Source organism: Narcine bancroftii, chromosome 3 (genome assembly GCF_036971445.1).
Source record: "Narcine bancroftii isolate sNarBan1 chromosome 3, sNarBan1.hap1, whole genome shotgun sequence".
NCBI lineage: Eukaryota > Metazoa > Chordata > Chondrichthyes > Torpediniformes > Narcinidae > Narcine > Narcine bancroftii.
The window spans coordinates 9,062,051-9,077,748 of record NC_091471.1 but is presented as its reverse complement, the minus strand read 5'-3'; positions in this window follow the sequence as shown (position 1 = coordinate 9,077,748).

Here is a 15,698-nt window from a genome sequence, read left to right as displayed (position 1 = left end):
TCAGTGTCCAACAATAGTTGGCCAGCATTGACGGATTCGAGTTGCCCTGATACCGCATTTCCATGGTCGCAATTTCCTGGTGAAATCTTTCACCATGTTCATCACTGATTGCACTAGGATCCGCAGGGAAGAAGCCCAAGTGCGAATGCAGAAAGTGAATTTTCAGTAACGCTGCAGTTCATGGTTTTTGAAAGTGGATTTAAAATATGACAGGAATTCACAAAAATAGATTGTATCTTTTAAAATAAAGGTAGGTGATAGGGGAATTGTAAGGTGATCAGCGGCCCAAAATCCAAGGGTTCAGTAAGCAAAATCTTTGATGTCCAGTGTTATCATTCAACCCTTCTAATCTTGGTAACATCCTTGTGAATCTGTCCTACACCCTCTCGAGCTGTAACACATCCTTCCTATTGGATAACGACAAGAACGGCACAGTTAGCATAGAGGTTGGGGCAATGCTATTACTGCGCCAGCGACCCAGGTTCGAAATAGGCGGTGTCTGTAAGGCAAATAGCAAACGGCAGCGCTGCCACTGGTGCAGGCCCGGAAGAGCAGAGACACAGCACTGCTCTGAAGGGTTCAATCACCCGGAACTCATGCTGGCGGCTTTGCTTAGGCTTTAAATGGAGCCGACAATGTTTGTATGTCAACTCCTGCAAGTCTGTGCCCAAGATGACGGTGGCACCTGTGCTCAGCAGATGCCGGTGAGCAGCTAAATGGCGCAGGGCACCAGAAACAGGGAGAACACCCCCCCTCCCAGTTGAGGAGAAGCGGAGGAGGCTACAGGAGACCAAGGCAGCGGACCAGCGAGGGGCTCGATGGCTGAGGGACCCGCACAGGCTGCAGGGCGACTTGCGGTCAGATGACTCGCACTGGCTGTGGGCTGCTGGAGACTGGCTCATGGGAGCCAGGTGCAAGAGCCAGGAGTCAAGAGGGTGCTGAGGGCAAGAGAGGCTCCCAAATGGCATCAAGCACTGAAGGATTCCTACTCATATTGGAGATTTGGATCTGAAGCTCAGCTTGCCAATGAATCGAACAGGAAGCTGTGTGGCTCCAGAGACTGCTGCAGCACTGGAGGCAAATCGTAGGGCACTCAGTGACTCTGAAGTGATGCTCTCTTTCTGGAAGGGGCGTTGGGTGACCCTAATGGTGACTTGTTGTCTGCCTTTCATCAGGCAGCAGGCGGTTTAGTGTAATTTTACATGTTCTGCACTATTACATGATAGTAAAGGAATCTTGACTTTCTACCCGTGTCTGCCTGGTTTTCCTCCTGTTCCTCTGGTTTCTTCCAAAATGTCCGGAGATTGCAGGTTAATTGCTGTATTTGGGCGGCATGGGTTTGTGGGCCGGAAGAGCCTGCCACCGGGCTGGCCGCCTGCATTTCTACGTTTTTAAAAAGAGCTCCACAGGGGATCCTGAGTGTGGTCTCACCAACCTACGGAGATCGGATTCAAACTTGGCTTGGCCAAAGAACACAAGAGGGCAGCGCTGGAGAGGGTTTCCCTGACAGGAAGCCAGTGGTGATCCGCTGGGAGCTGGGCAGCTTGTGATAAATGTAAATGAAGTTGATAAAAATGTTGGCGAGTTCCCAGATGACGCAAACGCTGGTGAAGTTGTGGATAATCAGGAAGGATGTTAAACGATATGGCTTTTAAAGATCAACTGGAAATGTTGACAAAAAATGATAAATGAAGTGTCAAGTGCTGCACTTTGGGAGGTCAAATGTAAAAGGCAAATGTAAAGTAAATGACAGAGCCATCAGAGGGATCTTGGGTGCAAGACAACAGCTCCCTGGGGGACTTTTCTCTTTGGTGTGTGAAAGGATGACTTAATAGAGATCTACAAGATTCAGAGAGGCATAGATAGGGTGGACGGCCACCACCTGTTTCCCAGGGCAGGAACAGCAAACATGTGTACAAATTTAAGGGAAGAAAGTTTAGGGAAAGTCTTTTACATAGAGAGTTGTGGGTGCCTGGAATGCCTTGCTGTGGACGGTGGTGAAGGCTGAAACATTAGGGGCATTTAAGGGACTCTCGGACAGGATGGAAGAAAAATAGAGGGTTGTGTGGTAGGGAGGGTTTAGTACCTTTGTTTAAAGGGCTGAAGGGCCTGTACTGAGGTGTCTATGTTCTATAAAAATGGCAACATTAGCTGATAGGACAGTAAAGAAGACCTTTACCGTTGAGGGAATTGAACATAAAAGTTGGAAGGTCACTTTGAAAGTTCAGCTTTGGGTATAGAAGGGGTAGACGAGGATGTTGCATGAATTCAAGAGCAACGGCCATAAGGAGGGGCTGTACAAATGTTACATTGTTTTGTACAGGTCAGGATTATATCCAGGTCATTGGAATAGATCTAATGATTACGCGGCAGGGCACTCCTGCAGTCTAAGACCACACTATTTCAATCAATCTCCACCAATCCTTGGTCATGCCTCCAACATGCACATTCAAATCATTCAAGTATACTGCAAACAGCAAGAGTCCCAGCACTGATCCCTGCAGAATAACCGTTAGTCACAGGCCTCCAATCTCTAAAATAATCCTTTACCATCTCCTACAACCAAGCCAGTTTAGGATCCAATTTACCAACTTGTCCTGGTTCAAAGAAACATCGAACCGTAGAACACTACAGCACAGAAACAGGCCCTTCAGCCCATCTAGTGTGTGCTGAACTATTATTACTGACCCGCAGCCATTCCATACCCCCCTCTACCCCTCCAATCTATGCAGCTTTCCAAATTTTTCTGAAATGTCAAAATCACCTCTTCAGCCAGAAGCTCATTCCACCCCTCCCCATCACTCTCTGCATTGTTCCCCCTGATGTTCCCCCTGAACATCTCACCTTTCTCACCTGCGGTTGGATGGGACAAGACCTGGGGGCTGTGGAAGCAGGCTTCTTCCGCTGTCCTCCAGTTCTTGACTTATCCAACCTCAGTGGAAGAAGCCTGCTTGCATTTGCTCTATCTGTACCCCTCATAATGATAAATATTTCCATCAAATCTCCTCTCAGCCTCTGACACTCCAGGGAATAAACCCATAACCTGTTTAACCTCTCCCTGTAACTCAGCTCCTCAAGTCCTGGCAACATCATTGTGAATCTTCTCTGCATTTTCAATCTTATTTACACGTGTCATTAGGTAACTAAAACTGCACACAATACTCCAAATGTGGCCTCACCAACTTCACCAGACTATCCCAACTGCTATTCTCAATTTTCTGCGATCCCTCTTGTTCTACTCCCCCCACCCTTATATACAGTGTTACCCAGGACTGTAACCCAGAACTCTCTATGTAAAGGGACTGGTCTAACTCCATCTGCAAGTTTGCAGGAAACACCACTATTGTAGACTGGATCTCAAGCAATGAGGAGATGGTGTATAAGCAGGAGATACACGAGGAAGTCCGGAGATGTTGGGGTCTAGAGAAGTACACAAAAGTGCTGGATAAACTCGGCAGGTCACTGGCACCCACAGGAAGCATTTTTGGCCTTCACGAGTGCCAAAAATTAGACAGGTGGGAAGAGGGGGAGGGGGAAGGGGAAGGGGAAGGAGAAAGCATGTGAACAGCCTCTCAGTTGAGAAAAAAGCTGAGAAGTGATGGGGAGAGGACTAAGGAAGATAGCTCTCTGCTGGGAGAAGGAAGGTGGTGAGAAGCTGGAGGAAGAAAGACAGAGGGATAAGGGAAGGAGAGAGATGGGGAGGGAGTTTATGGAAATTGGAGATCATGTCATCTGGTTGGAGAATATTAAGGGTTGTTCCTCAAATTTGTAGATGGTGTCAACTTGGTGGTACATGAAGCTACGGGGAAGTATGTCAGTAAGGCAGTGGGGTGTGGAATTGAAGTGGCTAGCCACTGGGAGGTCCTTATTATGGCAGTGGACAGAAAGAAAGTTCCAAACAAAGCGATCTCCCAATCCGCGTCCAGTCTCCCCGATGTAAAGAAGGTGTGAAGAGGATGCAGTAAATAACCCCTGTGGATAGCTCGATGTCTTTTAAAATTCCAATTGTGCCTGCTCAATATTCCAGGATTCTGTTGCTTTAGACACGATAGAACTGGGGAGAGGGAGGGCATGAAAGGGGGAGGAGTGGCATTGCTCGTCAGGGAAAATATCACAGCTGTGCTCAGATGGGACAGACCAGAGGGCTTGTCTACCAATATATATAGGTGGACGTGAGGAAGGAGAAAGGTATGACCAAACTCATGGCGCTGTATTATAGACGGCCCAGTAGTTAATGAGAATTGGAGGAGCACATTTGCAGAGAGATAGCAGGCAGCTGCAGGAAACATAAGGTTGTGATAGTGGGCAATATTTTTTAACACTCTGCATTTTGACCAGGCTAGATGGTTTGGTGTTTGTTGGATGTTTTCAGGACATTTCCAGACTAGGGAGAGTGCAGTAATGGGGAATGAGACAGGGCAGATGATGGAAGTGTGTGGACCCAGCGATCATAATGCCATTAGTTTCAAGATAATTATGGATAAGGACAGGTCTGGTCCTTGGGCTGAGATTCTAAATTGGAGAAAGAACAAGTTTGATGGAATGGGAAAAAAGTGCAGGTTGGGAGATGTTGCCTCCTGGCAAAGGTGTACTGCTAAGTGGAAGGCCTTCAAAGGTGAAATCCGTAGGCCCACTTATAAGACAAAAATTCCAAATGTAAAGGTGGAGATTTTCCGCCCTCCTGTTTGAAAACTTACCTTCATAAATGGTCTGTGAGTGTCTGCAAGGCAGCAACTCCAATCCCTCCCCAAGGTAGTGCTAGAGGTGGAACGGTGCACTCCAACTCGCTGCATAAAGGTACATCCGCTGCCAACCGGCTGGGTAGGGGTGTACTGATGATAACGCAATTATGCCGTCAGACCCAGAGAGACCCAGTTCTCTCCCGCTCATTCACCCCTTTCTCTCCATTACCCCTTCAGGGCAGGGGCAGCCAATGGGGGCCATCAGGGCAGGACTGGCTGGGCCGGCAGGGGGCTGTCAGGGAAAGGCCGGGCTGACAAGGGCTGTCAGGGAGTGGCCAGGCCGGTGGGGGGCAGTCAGGTGGTGGCCGGGGCAGGCTGTGACAGCCCTGCCAGCCACTCCGGCCTCCGGCTCCTCATCAGACCGCTGCGACCTTCGGGGTTGCTCGTCGGCGCCAGTGGCTCCATACGTGGCAGAGTAATGGCTGTCTACCCTACCCATAATCCCCCACGCAGCTGGAGCAGTTCTGGGAAACGCAGAGCCGATTCCAGCTGCATAGGGGATTATGGGTAGGGAAGACGGCCCTCTCTCTGTCGCGTATTTATGACGGGCGGCGCAACGGCAACAGTCACCCCACCTACAGCAGCCGCTCTGCATTAAACCAACACTGGAGCAGCCTGCTCCGTAAACAGGTAATTAAATATTTTATCTGCATTTGTAGTCGGCCTCGAAGCAGCGGCCCGACATAGAAACACTTTGTGAGATTGGAAATTGTGCATTCCTGTCAGAATTAAAGGCAAGACGGACAAGCATAGGGAACCTAGGGAGCCCTGGTTAGGGAGAAGGAGGAGGGGCAAAGCTGGTTGAGGCAGCAAGGAACAAATGAGGTACTTGAGGAGTATGGGTAAATGCAGCAAAACACTTGAGAATGAAATCAGGATGGCTAAAAGAAGGATGAGGTTGCTCTAGCAGACAAGATGGAGGAAAATGCCAAGGATTTCTTCAGATATATATTGTAAAGAGATAGCAAGGGACAACGTTGGTCCTATTGAAGATCAGCGGTCGCCCATGCGTGGCACCAAAAGAGATGGGTGAGATCTTAAATGGATATTTGCCATCTGTATATAAGTGGGATTCAGACGCAGAGAGTGCAGAAGTGAGGCAAAAGGGCAGCGGGTCATCGATCCTTAGCTGATTACAGGAGGCCAATAAAGTCAGATTAACGAGTGAGGTGCCAGAGGCAAACAAATGCTGTTCCTAAGAATAATCAGAGTAATTAAAGGTCAGTGAGCCTGACATCAGTAATGGTGAGGCAGACCTGAGGCCTACTTCCACACTTGTATCTTATGGTCTTTATTGGAGGGTATTCAGAGAGTCTATATATTGGATAGACAGGGAGTGATTGGGGTAGGGCAAAGAGACCTGGGGATACAGATACGTTGTTTCCTAAAAGTGGTGGTGTAGGTGGACAGGGTTGTGAAGAAAGGTTTTGGTATCTTAGCCTTTATAAATCAAAGTATTGAGTACAGGAGTTGGGATGTTATGTTGAAATTATTCAAGTCATTGGTGAGGCCAAATTTGGAATATTGTGTGCAGTTCTACTCACCTAACTACAGGAAGGATATCAGTAAGATTGAAAAAGTACAGAGAGATTTACTTGGATGTTGCCGGGTCTTCAGGAGTTGAGTTACAGGGAAAGATTAAACCGGTTAGGACTTTATTCCTTGGAACGAAAAAGAATAAGAGGAGATTTGATAGAAGTTTACAAAATTATGAGGGGTATAGACAAAGTAAATGCAAATAGGCTCTTTCCATTTAGATTAGGAGAGATAAATATGAGAAGACATGGCTTTAGAGTGAAAGGGGAAAGGTTTATGGGGAACATTAGGGGGAAGTTCTTCACTCAGAGAGAGATAGGAGTGTGGAATGAGCTGCCATCTGATGTGGTGGGCATGGATACGATCTTGATTTTTAAGAATGTTGGATGGATACATGGATGGGGGAGGTCTGGAGGGTTACGGAGTGGGAGCAGGTAATCAGCACCAGCTGAAGTAGCTGGTTGGCACAGACTAGAAGGGCCTGTTTTCTGTGCTGTCGCACTCTATGGCCTTCTCCTGCTTCTGTTTGGTATGATTCTATGATTTTAGATTTTGTCTACACTGTATCCTTCTAATCTGATTAATTTTGGTTATACCACACATTAGGGTTAGCATCTTCCAATTGTCAAAAATTCCTATTACACACCCTTTTCCATCTTCAGTCATCAAACCTACATTTGAATTTCCAATATCCTTGTGGAACTTGTCTGAATTCCACAATACTGTAGTCACAGCATCCACTGGGAAAATCCTCACCAACAGTTTCTGATTCAGCCTATCTGGAAATAAATTGAGCTTCATTTACCACATTCCCAGATTTCTCCTACATTCTCTACCCCATCTCTCGTGTAACTGTTCCATCTGTGAGGACACGTTCTGGTCTCCCCCAGCGACGAGAAATGGTCAGTGACCTTCCTGTGTTGCCTCTCCCATTTTTATTAATTCCTGATGTTGGGGGAGTCCAGAACCAAAGGAAGAATAAGGGGTAGGCCATTTAGAATGGAGTTGAGGAGGAACTTTTTCACCCAGAGAGTTGTGGATCTGTGGAATGCTCTGCCTCAGAAGGCAGTGGAGGCCATTCTCTGGATGCTTTCAAGAAAGAGTTCGATAAACCCATTAAACAATGTCATCACACAATGAAAATAAACCAGAAAATTGTGTCATCTACTTTTACACCCTGGGTCAGTTCATTTTGTCTTCTTCTCATTCTATCATTTTAGGGGGTGGAGGTCTGCGGTAGGCCCTCTCTGTTATGTTCCATGTACGGTTCCCAAATTTGTTTGAATAATGTGATTTTATTTTTTAAATTCTATGTCATTTTTTCCAATGGAGTACATTTATTCATTTCCATGTACCATTGCTGTACTCTCAGGCTCTCTTCTGATTTCCAAGTTAACATTATACATTTTTTTGCTACAGCTAAGGCTATCATAATAATTTTTTTAGCGGTTCATCCAGTTCGAAGCCTAATTCTTTACTTCTTATATTACTTAGAAGAAAGATCTCTGGGTTTTTTTGGGATGTTGCTTTCTGTGATTTTATTTAATACCTGATTTAGATCTTCCCAAAACTTTTCCACTTTCTCACATGCCCAAATTGCATGTACTGTATATGTTGAATGTTCAGTGGGTGGGGAGGGGGTTGGAAGGAGAGAGGGAAGGGAGGGAGAAAAAAGGGAGAAAATGACACTGTGTATATTCAAGAGGGAAATGTTTGTGTGTATTTTGGTCAGTATGGTCCATAGTGTGAAACAAAAAGAGAGATAGATAGAGCTCTAAAGGGTAGTGGAGTCGAGGGATGTGGGGAGAAGGCAGGAACATGGAATTGATTGTGGATGATCAGCCATGATCACAGGGATTGGCAGTGCTGGCTTGAAGGGCCGAATGGCCTACTCCTATTGTCCATTATGGGACAATAGTAGGACTAGAGCCTTGTTCTGCAGAATACTGCTAGCGCGAAACAACAAATTTCAAGACACCATAAACCCGATTCTGATAACATCCTTAACGACCCTCTGAAATAGTGGAGCGTGGTACTCAGTGCCGGGAGAAGCTCGATGTAGATGGAATAATGTCCATGTCCCGTGAATTAGACAGAGTACCATGCTGCACTATTTCAGAGAGTCGTTAAGCATGTTATCAGAATCGGGTTTATGGTGTCTTGAAATTTGTTGTTTCGCGCTAGCAGTATTCTGCAGAACAAGGCTCACAATTACTAGAAATTGCAATTCCATAAATGCAAGGTTTTAAAAAAAAACTTGAGAAAAAAATGAGGAAATGCGCATAGGTTTATTAACGTTCAGGAATCTGATGGCGAAGGGGAAGAAGCTGTTTTTGTGCCGCTGGGTGTTCATCTTCAGGCTCCTGCATCTCCTTCCTGACGGGAGCAGCGTGAAGAGGGCCGAGCCTGGGTGGTGGGGAGGTCCTTGAGGATAGAGGCTGCTTTCTTAAACACACCGCTTCTTGTAGATGTCCTCGACAGAGTGAAGATGATTTTACTGGCTGAGGTTACAATTCTCTGCAGCATGTTCCTGTTCTGTGCATTGGTACTTCTACACTAGACAGTGATGTGACCAGTCAGAATGCTCTCCATGGTATATCTGTAGAAATTTCCAAGAGTCTTTGGGGACGTGCCAAATCTCATCAAACTCCCAACCAAACAGAGCCGCTGGTGAGCCTTCTTCGTGATTGCATCAACATGATGGCCCCAGGAAAGGTCTTCAGGGATGTTGGCAGCCAGGAATTTTAAGTTTCTTCCTCTCTCCACAGCTGTCCCCTCGATGAGGACTGATTTGTGTTCTCCTGATTTCCCCTTCCTGAAGTCTACAATCAATCACAATAGTGGGACTATAGTCACTGATCTTGGGCTAGCTGAGATGGGGATAACTAATTTCCTTCCCAAGGGCCTTAGTCACCGAGCGCAGTACACAGACGTGCTGGTGAAACACAGCAGGTCACGCAGCATCAATTGGAACTAAAGGGTAACCAACGTTTCGGGGCTGGGTGCTTCAGACTTTCCTGTTTAACTCCATAAGTGAGATTTTACAAAAACATTACAGTTTCCTTTGTGCATTTAACTATTTAAATTCAGTGGAAAGACATAATTCAAGATCAAGGTCGCAAGATATTAGGTACACATGAGAGGCTGCAGATGCTGGAATCTAGAGGGGCGACGAAGAAGGGCTTTGGCCCGAAACATGGACCGTTCCTTTTCTCTCACTGATGCTGCTGACCTACTGAATTCTTCTAGCCGATTTTTTTTCTCTCAAGTCAATGGGCAGCGAGGTTACCATAGCAGTTAGGGCGACACTGTTACACCGCCAGCAACCTGGGTTGGAATCTGGCGCTGCCTGTAAGGAGTTTGTACGTTCTCCCCGTGTCTGCGTGAGTTTTCCCCAGGGGCTCCAGTTTTCCCCCTCCCTTCAAAACGTACCGGGGTTGAAGATCAATTGGATGTAAATGGGCAGCATGGGCTCGTGGGCCGAAAGGGTCTGTTACTGTATGTCTATATTAAATTAAATTAGTATAGTTATCCTTTTCACTGATAAACATATATTGCTGTGGGATCAGTCCTTTGTTCATGTGGGATATATGGGGTATATCATATCCCATCTTAGATGTCCCATTGTCCATCTGCTTAGCTATGGTAGTTTTAGATTGAAGGCACTGTATAACCCCAATTCCTTTTCACACAGAGGCAAGAATGCCATTCAAGTTCATTATCATCTGACTTTATGTAGCAACCCAAATAGTGTTTATCCAGACACACACACACACACACACACACACACACACACACACACACACAGGCATACACACACTCACACAAACACACATGCACTCACACACGCACACTCACACAAACACACACACACGCACACACGCACACGCACACACACACACACACATACACAGGCATACACACACTCACACAAACACACACACATTCACACAAACACACACGCACTCACACATGCACATTCACACAAATACACTCACACAAACACACTCACACAAACACACTCAAACAAACACACACACACACACACACACACACACACACTCACTAAAACACACTCAAACAAACACACACACACACACATGCATACACAGTACATAAGGTTTACATATATACTTATCAATATAATTTACAATAAATATATATAAACATTTTGGGATGATTTACTCAGTTACTAGAAACTGTTCGTCAGCCTCACAGCCTGTGGGAAAAAGCTATTTCCCAGCCTGACCGTCCTGATTTTGATGCTCCTGTACCTCCTTCTGGATGATAGTGGGTTGGAGATACTGTGGGCCGGATGGAAAAGGTCCTCAATAATTCCTTGAGCCCTATTTAAGCAACAGTCCCAGTAAGTGTAGTCAATAGAGGAAAGGGAGACCCCAGTGATCTTCTCAGCTGTTTTAATGATCCTCTGAATTGACTACTAGTCCGATGCTTTACAGCTCCTGTCCCACACAATTATGCAGCCAGGCAGGATACTCTCAACTGTGCTTCTGTGAAATGTTGTCAAGATGGGGCTGATAGCCTTGCCCTCCTCACCCTCTTAAGGAAGTGTAGGCCCTGCTGTAACCTCCTGACTACTGAAAGAAAAAAGCTTTGAAAACTTTTGTTTTAATCGTACCTAATTGACTCACTATATGCATGGTTTCATAACTCCAAAGGATTTGAGCCAAAGGAAACCCATTGTTTTAATTGTACCTCATGGACTCGTTATGTGCACAGTTTCAGAACTCCAAAGGAAATGGGCCAATGGCAATTTTTCTCAAGCAAAATATTTCAGTAACATTTGGGTCTTGAGCAGCGGTTCTCAACCTTCCCTTCCCACTCACATGTCACCTTAAGTAATCCCTTACTAATCACAGAGCACCGATGGCACAGGGATTACTTAAGGTGGGATGTGAGTGGCAAGATAAAGGTTGAGAACCACTGATATGCAGCGATGACCTTACTCCTGCTCCTATTCCTTATGTTCTTACACCAGTTGGGAAAGACATACCCTGGCATGGAGCATTGACACACTTTATAAAGGGCAGAGGTGAATCGAATTGCTCTGGAAACATGAGGGGGAATTCCTTCATGCAGAGGGTGGTGGGGGCGTGGAATGAACTTCCGGCAGTGGTGGTAGAAGCGAGATCGATGTTAATATTTAATGAAAGGTTGGATAGGTATATGGACGGGAGAGGTGTGGAGGGGTATGGGCCCAATGTGGGTCAGTGGGACGAGGTGGGAAAAGATGTTCAGCACGGACTAGCAGCTCCGAACTGGCCTGTTTCTGGGCTGTAAATGGTTATATGGATGCTTGGGCGATGGGTTAATTACAGAAGGAAAGTATCCTCATCCTTCAGCGGAGGAGCCCCTTATGTTATTGTGACTGCTCATGTGGTTAACTGTTCCCTTGTTCAGACCCAGAGACGTTTGGGCACAAGCAGAGCACAGTTCTCAGTTGTTATTATATGCTGCAAACAAAGTATGGGGTTTTAGACCCTGGAGCTCTCTCAAGTAGTTGAGTTGGAGCTGACGTCAGAGAGCATACACTGGGTACTGGAGATGGTTAGCACAAAACCAGGACAGGTCAAGTGTCCCAGGTTCGAATCCGGAGTTGTCTTTGAGAAGTTTGTCCACTCTCCCCGTGACTGCGTGGGATTCCTCCGGGCACTCCGGTTTCCTCCCACTTTCCAAAATGTATGTAAAAACACAACACTGGAGAAACTCAGCAGGTCAAACAGTGTACGTCATAGAGCAAAGATAAAGATACAGAACCAACGTTTCGGGTTTGAGTCCTACATCAAGGTTTGAAAAATGTCGGCATGTGCCTGAATAAAATGGTGGGGGGGGGGTGGGGGAGAAGGGGCACGAGGAGGAGCACAGTCCCACAGGCAAGATGCCTAATCTTTTATATGGAATTCTGAAAACCGGCAACCTCCAAAGAACGGGACTTTTATCGGGAGATGAAATCTGTTCACTAAAGATGGAATTTGGCACCGAACATGACCCAATGTGACCATCACTCAGCTCCCATGTATCCCGTCGAGTTCCACTACTTTAATACTGCCTCTGAATCACCTATACTGATGCCCATTCCAGCATTGTGGCGTTTTCACTTGGTGCAGCGGCGGCGGCTACCCATAATCCCCCACACAGCTGAAACTGTACCAGCGCAGGGGAAGCAAGTAGGGGGCTGTTCTCCTGGTGCTGGTATAGAGGGGAGGTGGGGGAGAGAAAGAGATGGCATCATGTCTCAGGTGGGCGAGGGGGAGAGAGTGACGGCAGCACGATTCAGGTGAGTGGGTGGGGAGAGACGGCAGCGCGACTCAGGTGGATGAGGGGGGAGGTACGGCAGCGCGACTCAGGTGGGTGAGGGGGAGAGACGGCAGCGCGACTCAGGTGGGTGAGGGGGTGAGAGAGAGACGGCAGCACAATTCAGGCAGGTGAGGGGGGAGAGACGGCAGCGTGGCTCAGTCGGGCTTAAAGGACAGAAATCAAAATGATTTCCGAAATCCGGAAGCTTCCAAACAATGGCAGGTGTCCGGTCCCGACGATTCCGGTTAAAAAGTTAGGGACCTGTAGGGAGGGAAGGAAGGGGGAGGGGGAAGGACTCTGAATAAAGAGGGAAGGGGGTGGGGAGCTGAAGGAAACAAGACAAAGGGATGGTGAAGGGAGGGAGAACAAAGAGTGGGCTAGCAGAAACCAGAGAAGTCGATGTTAATGGCATCCAACATTTTTTTAGATATGCAGCGCAGTAACGGACCCTTTCGGCCCATGGGTCCATGCCTCCCAATTACACCCAATTGACCTACAACCCACAGTACATTTTATGAACAGTGGAAGTACACTGGATCCGCCGGGGGAAAACCCACACAGACACCGGGAGAACATACAAACTCCTTACAGACAGCGCGGGATTCAAACCCCGATTTCGATCGCTGGCGCTGTAACAGCGTTGTGTCTGGATGGAAAATCTGGTATTGTTCCTCCAATTTACTGGTGGTCTTGGTGGGACAGTACACAAGGCCATGGACAGATATGTCACCATGAGAGTAGGGCATGGAATTGAAATATAGGTGCCTGCCAACATTCTGTCATACCTTGATGAAGGGCTCGAACCCAAAGTGCTGGTTCTCTATCTTTGCAATATAAAAATACCCTGTGTGACCTGCTGAGTTTATCCAGCGTTGTGTTTTTACTTCAACTACATCGTCTGCAGACTTTCCTGTTTTAATCTGAAAATGTACGTTAGGTTAACTGTGTGGAATTGCACGGTGCAGGTTTCAATGGCCAGAATTGACTTCTACTGTGTTGTACTTAAAAAAAAATGGCCTGGGCTCTTCATCAAGGTATGAGCAAAACTAACTAAAAGGGTGGCCAGTCTTTCATCTCAGTGCGTCTTTGGGGAAACCGGCCTGGCTCGCCGCACTGTGAACGCAAGGCGCCAGTGCACTGACTTGAATTACACAGTAAATGCTGGCTGGCAGATCCATGAAGTTGACTGGAAATACACCACATGGAGGGGCCCATGGTAGATGTGTACACATTGGAAAGGACAGGAATAGACAGACCAGCAGGCCTATCAATGGTCAAATGATGCAATGCTGTACACAGCTCTGTCCAACCACCCGAAATGGGAACTCCCAGAGGAGGCAATGAAACCAGAGGAAAATAAACATGGTTAAATTCAGTAAAATTAAAAGAGAAAATCCTTTCCAAATCCCCTCAGGCAAACACAAATAGCATTAAAGCAACCCCAAATTTCAAAATGTCAAGTTATAGTAATTAAGATCAGCCAGTCTCAACCATTTCCTTTTGGCTAGGGCCCCAAAGTTTCGGATCCCCCTTCCCTGTGAAACACTCTACCGCACTTGTTGCCTAGCAACGACATTAAAAAAAACATTAATATTTCAGTCTGTAGCCCCCACTCCAGTAAGTGTGCTGTCAGCCCCCGGGGTGAGGGGGGGGGGGGGAGATGTGGCCCTCCCCTCCCATTGAGATGGCTTCTGGCCATCTATGCCTCTTTTCATCAGGTCACCCCCCTTATCCTCCATCACTCCAAGGAGAACAAGTTCAATCAACCTATCCTCATAAAGCAGGCTCTCTGATGCAGGCAGCATCCTTGTAAATCTCCTCTGTATCCACATCCTTCCTGTAATGAGGTAACCAGTATTAAACACAATATTCCAAGTGGGGGCTAACTAAGGTCTTGTATCGCTGCAATATTACCTCAGAGCTCTTGAAATCAATCCTCAATCCAATGGTTAATGAAGGGAAAAACACCATGTGCCTTCTTAACAACATTATTAACCTGTGCAGCAGCTTTGAGTGTCCTATGGACTTAGACCCCAAGATCTCTCAGTTCATCCACACTGACCCCACTATCATTGAATTCTGCCTTCAAATGTAGCCATCTGAATGATCCACATTGCACTTTTCTGGGTTAAGGTCCATCTGCCACGTCTCAGCCCAGCTCTGTTCCACTACAAGCTCTGGCAACCTTCCAGGCTATCCGCCATGCCACCAACCTTCATGTCATCCGTAAACTTACTAGCCTACCTTTCCACTTCTTTATCCCGGTCTTTTATAAAAATCACGAGGAGGAGGTCCAGACGGATCACTGTGCAACTGTCTACAACCAGCCACTGCCTTCGGTGGGTGAACAAAATCTGTATCCAATAAGTTAGGATGTTATTCCCTAGAGCATGGAAGAATGAGGGGAGATGGAGATATGCAAAATTATGAAGGGTATTGATAGGGTGAATGCAAGCAGGCTTTTACCCTAGTGCCAGAGGAGGTCAGTTCATGATGAAATGTTTAAGGGGAACATTAGAGGGAATTTCTTCACCCAGAAGAGAGCTGAAGGCCGAGGTGGTGGATGCAGTTTCAATTTCAACATTTAGGAGAAGATTGCAAAGGTACACGGATGGCAGGAGAATGGAGGGTTATGATCCAGGTGCAGGTCAATGGGACGGTGGAGTAATGGTTCAGCAGGGATTAAATGGGCTGAAGAGCCTGTAGTGTACTGTGATTCAATGAGCAAAGATTCCAGATTTAGCCAATGTAGCGCATCAAATGACTCAAAGATTTGTAGATTCAAACCAAGGCTTTTATTACCACAAGACTGGAGCGTAGTACAGCGAGGTCGACCAGTCCAGACTGACCTGGCCGGTAGGTGTGGCTACGGCTCTCAGCCAATCGTTAGCACTAAATATAAATATATACAGAGGTGATAGGATCCCGTACTATCTCAGCCATCTCATTGAAGAAAAAACATTTAGTCCATGAACAGTATGTGGTGTGATTTACCAGCATATCAAAGGGATTCATTTGAAACGAACAGACACAATATTGATAATTGGCCGGTTTCAAGGAGTTGGGACCGACTACTTCTGATCCAGATGGACTTTAACCCAG